Here is a 10,176-nt window from a genome sequence, read left to right as displayed (position 1 = left end):
TAAAAAGTTACGGTATCTGCTATAAAATTTTGCTGATTTGCATGATAGTAGTACAATGAGACGTTCTTGTCTTAGGGCGTATAGCGCCTGATAAAAGTTACGTTAGGATATTGCAGTGAATTAAATGGTTTTTCTTGGATGAGAGCTGTTATCACAATCAGAATACATTACGAAACTATTTATGAAAGCTCAATATGATTTTATTTTATCATTACTCCATGGAACATGGATACAATACAAAAACCATAGAAAGCCAAATACGGACACTACAGATACCGATGATCTTCTTCAAAAGTTGAAAGCGAAATACAGACACGGACGGATTTCTTCAAGAGTTGAAAACGAAATACAGACACAGACGAATTTCTTCAAAAGTCTAGCGACGTCACTAATTTGTCAATCCGTCGATGTAGTCGACGCCAGTGGACTGTAACCACAAATTGCCTTGTATGAATTCTGCCACTGTAAATTTGCTCGCCTCTTGAAAACTTTTGATCACCCGATACCCAGGCCATTTCACACGGTTTCCAGTAGCGGATCCTGGCCCTGTATTCATATATTCTCCATAATACAAAGTTTTCAAAGCAAAAGCTCCATCCCATTCCAGCCAGCCCGCAGGCTAAATAACGCCATCTATGTACGACTGCATGTAAACCATTCGGGAATACTCCTTCCACGACCTCCCCAGATAACTTGGGAATGAGCTTTTCACCGGAACGAGGTCAGCATCTGGAGCGATCATGCAGTTGTGGATGGAAGTTCCTGTGTTTTGGTTCGGATCAGTTCTGCCCTAGGCTGTGATGGCATTTTTCTGATTTGCACCGGGTCTCCTGGGGACCAGAGTGCAGCTCTGAAACACCACTGCAGCATTCCCAAATATGAAGTCTACGGTGCCCGAAATCTTACATTCACTGTAGAATTGACGAAGAGAATGTGCCTACAATGTGTCTTGGTACGCTGCAATCTTGCAGCGATAGAAGACTGATTGGTCTGATCCTACTCGAAGAGCCACCGGCTGATTTTTGTATGGGCCTGCTGTGTTGACGAACGCCATGTCTTGTGCCATAAACCCATTCCCTACAACAGCTGCATTCGAACATTTTAAGAAGATTAGCTCTTGAAGGACTCAAGTAGTTAAACATAGTTGCATCATTTTCTAAAAAGGGAAGGAGAGATGAATACTCTAGAATGTGAGGATTTCGGGATTTTCTGAGATTAAGATCTGCAAAACTGAATTATGAAGGATTTAGAAGTGGGTTAGTGATTTACTGAATTTGGCGGTATTGAAAGTGGTGGATCCGTCTATCACATTTCTGCTCCCTGTAACGATCGTGGCCTCCATGCCTTCTCCAATCAACATGATATTAGTCTTCGTTTTACCCACCTCCATGTTCTCCTTATACGTTCCCTTCTTCACCTTGATCACATTCTGCTCCCTGTAACGATCGTGGCCTCCATGCCTTCTCCAATCAACATGATATTAGTCTTCGTTTTACCCACCTCCACGTTCTCCTTATACGTTCCCTTCTTCACCTTGATCACGTATCTTTTGGCACTTTTCTCTGGGGTCGCAGCTATGGCTTGTGAAATCGTTTTGAAGTTTCCGGAGCCATCCTGAGCCACGATCACGTTCGGCACTACGTTGTTTGGAGAGGAATGTAGGAGTCTCCGATCTCCTGCAGATAGCCATGAAGGAAAATCGGCCTTGATGGAATCGGACGTGAGGCGTAGCTCGGAAGATGGATAAGGCCTTCCTGACTCCTGCGCTGCTTTTGCTATTGCCAGAGAATTACTAACAAGCTTCCTCAAGTTTTGCACGCTGCTGTCAGCAAGAACTCTGACGATGCTTTTTGGGTAATCCAAAATTTCGTCCAGGCAGGTGTCCTGGTTGGTGATTGAGGCGCTGAGCCACGTTTGTAAATCGTCGGCCTGCTCACACGTGAATGCCTTTAGATCGTGACTGTTAGGCCTCCGGGTGATTGTGCGACGGGTGCCGGGCGAAGGCGTGCACGAAGGCGCGCGGGCGGGCGCGCGGGTGCACGACGGGCGCAGGGTGGGCGATCGTGCACGAGCGCGGGCGGGTGCGCGGGCGTGCTGAACAACGATTGTGCAACGACCTGCGGACAACATGCGATGAAATATGCGACGATAGGAGTACACATGAAAATGGCTAAGTGTCACTTGAGCGTATATGTTATGGGAGTTTATATGCGATGGTGAATGGACATTAAAACACACCAAGCCGACATGTATGTGGGGGCATACGTTAATGGATGGTGGGGTCGGCCATGGGGCTGACACCCCCATATAATCTCATGTGAGAAGCGTATAAATACAAGCATGTGGGAGCTCATTTCATCAACATATCTTCGCACTATTCATATGCACAAGGGGTAAAACAGCACAGGGGTAAAGAAGACTGCGCATATCTCATGCACAGCACTTCTAAGGTGCAGTTTTGACTTTAAGTGCGGTTTGGGTGAGGCAAGCGTGCCGAGGTGGGAGTTATGTGCATATAATTGTGCGCAGGATTTGACAAGGTGAAATAGGTGGCTCGGGTGAGCATTCCACTTTGTCCAAAGGTGCACATAATTTGTAAAAGGCTGGTTTATGAAATTATTCTAAGTATTGGCTTGGAGATTGCCAAGCATACTTGTATTGTAATATTAAAGAAGCTGTTATAATATATTGGGCAGACTTTCTGGGAGTTGCCCCTCCCTTTGCACTTGCTTATTGTTGATGTTCTCGGTTTATTGTACATGGTTAATAATTGAGAATGGTCTTCACTAAAGTATAAACGATAATGCTTTATTCAGTTGCAAAAACATAAGCTAAGTAGGTTCATGTTGAAGTAGGCGTAGTCCACGGGCGTTAGTATTGTTAAAAAGAAAGCGTTCGGCGGTGCCGCACCTCGCTACAAGCGGTTGGAAGATCACCACAGGTGTAGGGGCGTAACAGTTGGTATCAGAGCTCGGTCGGAGCTGGTGAGCAAAGTTTGCTCGTGACAGTGACAAAGGTACTTGTAGGTGAAGGAGACCGTTTCACACGAAGTGGAACAAGGGCCGGTTCAGGTTGCAGGTGACTTGGTAAAGATGTCTATCTTGCAGAAATTGGGTTATGCATCCTTTGAAGAATTCGAAGGGAGTCTACTTGAAGAGTCAAAAAGAGTAAAACAAGGATTTGTAGAATGTGGCAAAAGGTTGTTTGAAACAAAGGATGCTCTTCGTGCCTTGGTTAAGGAAGTGATTTCTGATAGAGGGGAAGCTCTTCGACTTGCATAGGAAGTAGACTTGATTGAAGCATAACTCAAGGAGCTCAAGATAAGAAAGGAATTGAACCAAGAGGAAGTGAGGCGTCTCCTAGCCTTGAAGAGGAAGGTTGAAGCTGAGGAAGAACTTCTTCAACTTGGTTGGACAATAGAGCAAGATGAAGTTGTAGATTGTGCTAACAAGGAAGAGGAAGCCGTGGTAGATGAAGATGTTGCAGACATGACTACGATGAAGGATGAACTTGAGGCTGATCAAGTTGAACTAGGATCGTGCAGTTTGTCAACATGTATGGATGAGGTCACTCACATGGAGGAGCCTCATGATGATGAAGTAAGTGATGATACTTGTGTTTCATTTGGGCATTTGGGAGATGGACCGTGTGCAAGAAAGGGCAAAGCCAGTTTGCCAATGCTAGGGAGGATCTCACCATGGATGACTATGATGGAACCTTGTATGGAGAAGCAAGGATTGTCAACTGTTGCAGGGCTTGTTGGGGCTACTTGTGACCTTGTGATGAAAGGTGCAAGGACCCGGAACAAGGATGGAACTTGATGATCGTTGTGGATGATTGGGTCATGCTTTAGCCACATGGAGAATTGGCTAAGTGCCCGGCATGACTCATGGACAGGTTGAGGAGGGCACACACTTGTGATGTTTTGGGTGGACTTGTCATGGCCGAGACCAAGAGCAAGTCTTGATGGACACTTTGGTGGAGGAGCTATGATGAAGGGACTCATGACATGATGATGAGATGGTTGGGTGACCGAGTTCACTAAACCGAAAGTTGAAGACTTGGATGGGATGGCCAGATGTTGTGATGTGTCTACTTGGTTGGACTACATGGGCAACTTAGTCATGGACATCAGGTTGGAGACTTGAAGATATGGAGCATGGCAGACCTATGCAAGGACATTGTGTGGAAGCACTTGTAGAGATGTCAAGGGACATCCAAAGAGGAGTGCTAGGGCAGGAATGTTATGCAGGAGGACTTGCTAGTGTGACATGGGGACTTGAGGATGGCACATTGCAGATGATGAAGAGGACTTCATGGACCTGAATGGGGCACATCAAGAGTTGATAAGATTGGAGACTTTAGGATGGCACATTGCAGATGATGAAGAGGACTTCATGGACATGAATGGGGCACATCGAGAGTTGATAAGATTGAAGACTTGGATGGACTTGTGAGCAGCTATGGAGCATTCCTACTACATGGGGAGCTGAGGCATATTGTATGCTTGCTGAGGTGTTGATTGGGGATGGGTTATGGAGCTCATGAGGACATGGGATTGTTGTGACTTAGGGACTTCATGCATGGTGGACTTAAAGATCTAACACATTGAGGAGCTGAGGTCAGGTGACTTTGATGCAGTATGGGATGCATACTTTCAAAGTACATGTATGGGCATGGCTTGGAAGAATGACTTGATGTAGATGATCGATAATGGGTCACTTTGAAGTGATGAAGTTACAATGATGATGCTTTGGTGATACACTTGAGCATGGGTTGAGCCGAGACTCAACGACTTTCTATACATGGGAGCTGATTTGATCAAGGATCATGGGCAGCACATGGATAGGTGAGACAAATGCATACTTGTTTCTATGGAGACTTGAGGATGGCACATTGCAGATGATGGAGAGGACTTCATGGACCTGAATGGGACACATCGAGAGTCGGTTTGATGAGATGATCTCTTCACTTTGGAGGAGACACACACATGGACAACATATTGCAGATGACAGTGGTTCTACATATGTTGTGGTGATGTTTGGCTTATGTGGAGGAGACAACATCATGGATGATGGTATGTTGTCGAGGACGACAACGATTTCAGGTGGAGGAGAATGTTAGGCCTCCAGGTGATTGTGTGACGGGCGCCGGGCGAAGGCGTGCACGAAGGCGCATGGGTGGGCGCACGACGTGTGCCGGGTGGGCGATCATGCAAGGGCGCGGGCGGGCGCGCGGGCTTGCTGAACAACGATTGTGCGACGACCTGCGGACAACATGCAACGAAATATGCGACGATAGGAGCACACATGAAAATGGCTAAGTGTCACTTGAGCGTATATCTTATGGGAGTTTATATGCGATGGTGAATGGACATTAAAACACACCAAGCCGACATGTATGTGGGGGCATACGTTAATGGATGGTGGGGTCGGCCATGGGGCTGACACCCCCATATAATCTCATGTGAGAAGCATATAAATACAAGCGTGTGGGAGCTCATTTCATCAACATATCTTTGCACTATTCATACGCACAAGGGGTAAAACAGCACAGGGGTAAAGAAGACTGCGCATATCTCATGCGCAGCACTTCTAAGGTGCAGTTTTGACTTTAAGTGCGGTTTGGGTGAGGCAAGCATGCCGAGGTGGGAGTTATGTGAAGATAATTGTGTGCAGGATTTGACAAGGTGAAATAGGTGGCTCGGGTGAGCATTCCACTTTGTGCAAAGGTGCACATAATTTGTAAAAGGCTGGTTTATAAAATTATTCTAAGTATTGGCTTGGAGATTGCCAAGCATACTTGTATTGTAATATTAAAGAAGCTGTTATAATATATTGGGCAGACTTTCTGGGAGTTGCCCCTCCCTTTGCACTTGCTTATTGTTGATGTTCTCGGTTTATTGTACATGGTTAATAATTGAGAATGGTCTTCACTAAAGTATAAAGGATAATGCTTTATTCAGTTGCAAAAACATAAGCTAAGTAGGTTCATGTTGAAGTAGGCGTAGTCCACGGGTGTTAGTATTGTTAAAAAGAAAGCGCTCGGTGGTGCCGCACCTCGCTACAAGCGGTTGGAAGATCACCGCAGGTGTAGGGACGTGACAGTTGGTATCAGAGCTCAGTCGGAGCTGGTGAGCAAAGGTTTCTCGTGACAGTGACAAAGGTACTTGTAGGTGAAGGAGACCATTTCACACGAAGTGGAACAAGGGCCGGTTCTGGTTGCAGGTGACTTGGTAAAGATGTCTATCTTGCAGAAATTGGGTTATGCATCCTTCGAAGAATTCGAAGGGAGTCTACTTGAAGAGTCAGAAAGAGTAAAACAAGGATTTGTAGAATGTGGCAAAAGGTTGTTTGAAACAAAGGATGCTCTTCGTGCCTTGGTTAAGGAAGGGATTTCTGATAGAGGGGAAGCTCTTCGACTTGCAAAGGAAGTAGACTTGATTGAAGCAGAACTCAAGGAGCTCAAGATAAGAAAGGAATTGAACCAAAAGGAAGTGAGGCATCTCCTAGCCTTGAAGAGGAAGGTTGAAGCTGAGGAAGAACTTCTTCAACTTGGTTGGACAATAGAGCAAGATGAAGTTGTAGATTGTGCTAACAAGGAAGAGGAAGCCGTGGTAGATGAAGATGTTGCAGACATGACTACGATGAAGGATGAACTTGAGGCTGATCAAGTTGAACCAGGATCGTGCAGTTTGTCAACATGTATGGATGAGGTCACTCACATGGAGGAGCCTCATGATGATGAAGTAAGTGATGATACTTGTGTTTCATTTGGGCATTTGGGAGATGGACCGTGTGCAGGAAAGGGCAAAGCCAGTTTGCCAATGCTAGGGAGGATCTCACCATGGATGACTATGATGGAACCTTGTATGGAGAAGCAAGGATTGTCAACTGTTGCAGGGCTTGTTCGGGCTACTTGTTACCTTGTGATGAAAGGTGCAAGGACCCGGAACAAGGATGGAACTTGATGATCGTTGTGGATGATTGGGTCATGCTTTAGCCACATGGAGAATTGGCTAAGTGCCCGGCATGACTCATGGACAGGTTGAGGAGGGCACACACTTGTGATGTTTTGGGTGGACTTGTCATGATCGAGAACAAGAGCAAGTCTTGATGGACACTTTGGTGGAGGAGCTATGATGAAGGGACTCATGACATGATGATGAGATGGTTGGGTGACCGAGTTCACTAAACCGAAAGTTGAAGACTTGGATGGGATGGCAAGATGTTGTGATGTGTCTACTTGGTTGGACTACATGGGCAACTTAGTCATGGACATCAGGTTGGAGACTTGAAGATATGGAGCATGGCATACCTATGCAAGGACATTGTGTGGAAGCACTTGTAGAGATGTCAAGGGACATCCAAAGAGGAGTGCTAGGGTAGGAATGTTATGCAGGAGGACTTGCTAGTGTGACATGGGGACTTGAGGATGGCACATTGCAGATGATGAAGAGGACTTCATGGACCTGAATGGGGCACATCAAGAGTTGATAAGATTGGAGACTTGAGAATGGCACATTGCAGATGATGAAGAGGACTTCATGGACCTGAATGGGGCACATCGAGAGTTGATAAGATTGAAGACTTGGATGGACTTGTGAGTATTTATGGAGCATTCCTACTACATGGGGAGCTGAGGCATATTGTATGCTTGCTGAGGTGTTGATTGGGGATGGGTTATGGAGCTCATGAGGACATGGGATTGTTGTGACTTAGGGACTTCATGCATGGTGGACTTAAAGATCTAACACATTGAGGAGCTGAGGTCAGGTGACTTTGATGCAGTATGGGATGCATACTTTCAAAGTACATGTATGGCCATGGCTTGGAAATATGACTTGATGTAGATGATCGATAAGGGGCACTTTGAAGTGATGAAGTTACAATGATGATGCTTTGGTGATACACTTGAGCATGGGTTGAGCCGAGACTCAACGACTTTCTATACATGGGAGCTGATTTGATCAAGGATCATGGGAAACACATGGATAGGTGAGACAAGTGCATACTTGTTTCTATGGAGACTTGAGGATGGCACATTGCAGATGATGGAGAGGACTTCATGGACCTGAATGGGGCACATCGAGAGTCGGTTTGATGAGATGGTCTCTTCACTTTGGAGGAGACACACACATGGACAACATATTGCAGATGAAAGTGGTTCTACATATGTTGCGGTGATGTTTGGCTTATGTGGAGGAGACAACATCATGGATGATGGTATGTTGTCGAGGACGACAACGATTTCAGGTGGAGGAGAATGTTAGGCCTTCGGGTGATTGTGCGACGGGCGCTGGGCGAAGGCGTGCACGAAGTCGCATGGGCGGGCGCACGTCGTGCGCCGGGTGGGTGATCGTGCATGGGCGCGGGTGGGCACGCGGGCGTGCTGAACAACGATTGTGCGACGACCTGCGGACAACATGCAACGAAATATGCGACGATAGGAGCACACATGAAAATGGCTAAGTGTCACTTGAGCGTATATGTTATGGGAGTTTATATGCGATGGTGAATGGACATTAAAACACACCAAGCCGACATGTATGTGGGGGCATACGTTAATGGATGGTGGGGTTTTCCATGGGGCTGACACCCCCATATAATCTCATGTGAGAAGCATATAAATACAAGTGTGTGGGACCTCATTTCATCAACATATCTTCGCACTATTCATACGCACAAGGGGTAAAACAGCACAGGGGTAAAGAAGACTGCGCATATCTCATGCGCAACACTTCTAAGGTGTAGTTTTGACTTTAAGTGCTGTTTGGGTGAGGCAAGCGTGCCGAGGTGGGAGTTATGTGAAGATAATTGTGTGCAGGATTTGACAAGGTGAAATAGGTGGCTCGGGTGAGCATTCCACTTTGTGCAAAGGTGCACATAATTTGTAAAAGGCTGGTTTATGAAATTATTCTAAGTATTGGCTTGGAGATTGCCAAGCATACTTGTATTGTAATATTAAAGAAGCTGTTATAATATATTGGGCAGACTTTCTGGGAGTTGCCCCTCCCTTTGCACTTGCTTATTGTTGATGTTCTCGGTTTATTGTACATGGTTAATAATTGAGAATGGTCTTCACTAAAGTATAAAGGATAATGCTTTATTCAGTTGCAAAAACATAAGATAAGTAGGTTCATGTTGAAGTAGGCGTAGTCCACGGGTGTTAGTATTGTTAAAAAGAAAGCTCTCGGTGGTGCCGCACCTCGCTACAAGCGGTTGGAAGATCACCGCAGGTGTAGGGGCATGACAGTGACGTTTCAAAAGAGATATAGAGCGATCAAGTTGGTCCCTCGTAATATCCATGAGCTCCATGCAATCTTGCAGAGCACTGCTTTGCTGAACGAATCTGAGAACGAGGGTGAAAACTTTGTTCGTCTCCTCTAGTGCCACCATGAGAGCAACGTGAAGAAGCTTCTTGGGTTGTGCAAGAGACGATCCCAGACGAGGCGAGAGAGTGTTATAACAGATTTCCGGATAGAGAGTTTTGCTACAAACGACCTCAACGCTCTCCATTGGGTTTTGTGATTCTATGGATAGTACATCTTCAGCATGAATGAAGGGAAGCCAGAGGGGGATGCAGATTGTGATCGCTACGAGAACTAGGGAAGCCGCATGGACTGGGATGGCTCTTTTTCTACTCTCTGTCTTTCCTTCCATCGCTTTGAAAAGGACTCAAACACAGAGATTGGGGATGGGTAATCTTGCTGTTATCTCCACTCCATCACGTGTTGGCCTTTTATAATGAGTTTTTGGAGCTGATTCCTTCTCCATCATCTCCGTTTAATGATTTACAGAGACAATTTACTTGTTTTAGGCGAACATTTTCCACCACACACAAGTAAATCTTATCCTCAAATTCAAATTCGAAGTGGATTGTCTTAATGGTCACATCAAGACTTGGCATTTCAATCACATGGCTCTCTTGCTTTCTTTATCATTTCAAATTAGGGTGGTGTCGGCAGGTTATGTGCAGCTAAGGGCCAGGATTTGATGGTAGGTTGTGTGCAGGATTTGAATGACATGACTAACGGGCTTGTATTGGGCAGTGATAGCTAGATTGATTTTTATTTTTATTTTTATTTATCGGTAATACTATGGTATATTACATCACTGACTACATATTCCATGATTTATTTTTAATTTTATTTTTATTTATCGGTGATACTATGGT

General features: G+C 45.4%; 1 pseudogene; it reads right to left on the bottom strand.

Annotated features, from left to right (window-relative positions):
• Positions 1 to 388: 388 nt before the first annotated feature.
• LOC149175167 (pectinesterase-like) lies at positions 389 to 9,662 on the bottom strand (annotated as a pseudogene).
• Positions 9,663 to 10,176: the final 514 nt, after the last annotated feature.

This window comes from Pinus tabuliformis, chromosome 4_1 (assembly GCF_031772625.1).
Source record: "Pinus tabuliformis cultivar Carrire ecotype Pingquan chromosome 4_1, CPIR1, whole genome shotgun sequence".
NCBI lineage: Eukaryota > Viridiplantae > Streptophyta > Pinopsida > Pinales > Pinaceae > Pinus > Pinus tabuliformis.
The sequence above is the reverse complement of the archived record's forward strand: the minus strand, read 5'-3'. Positions and strand labels throughout refer to the sequence as shown.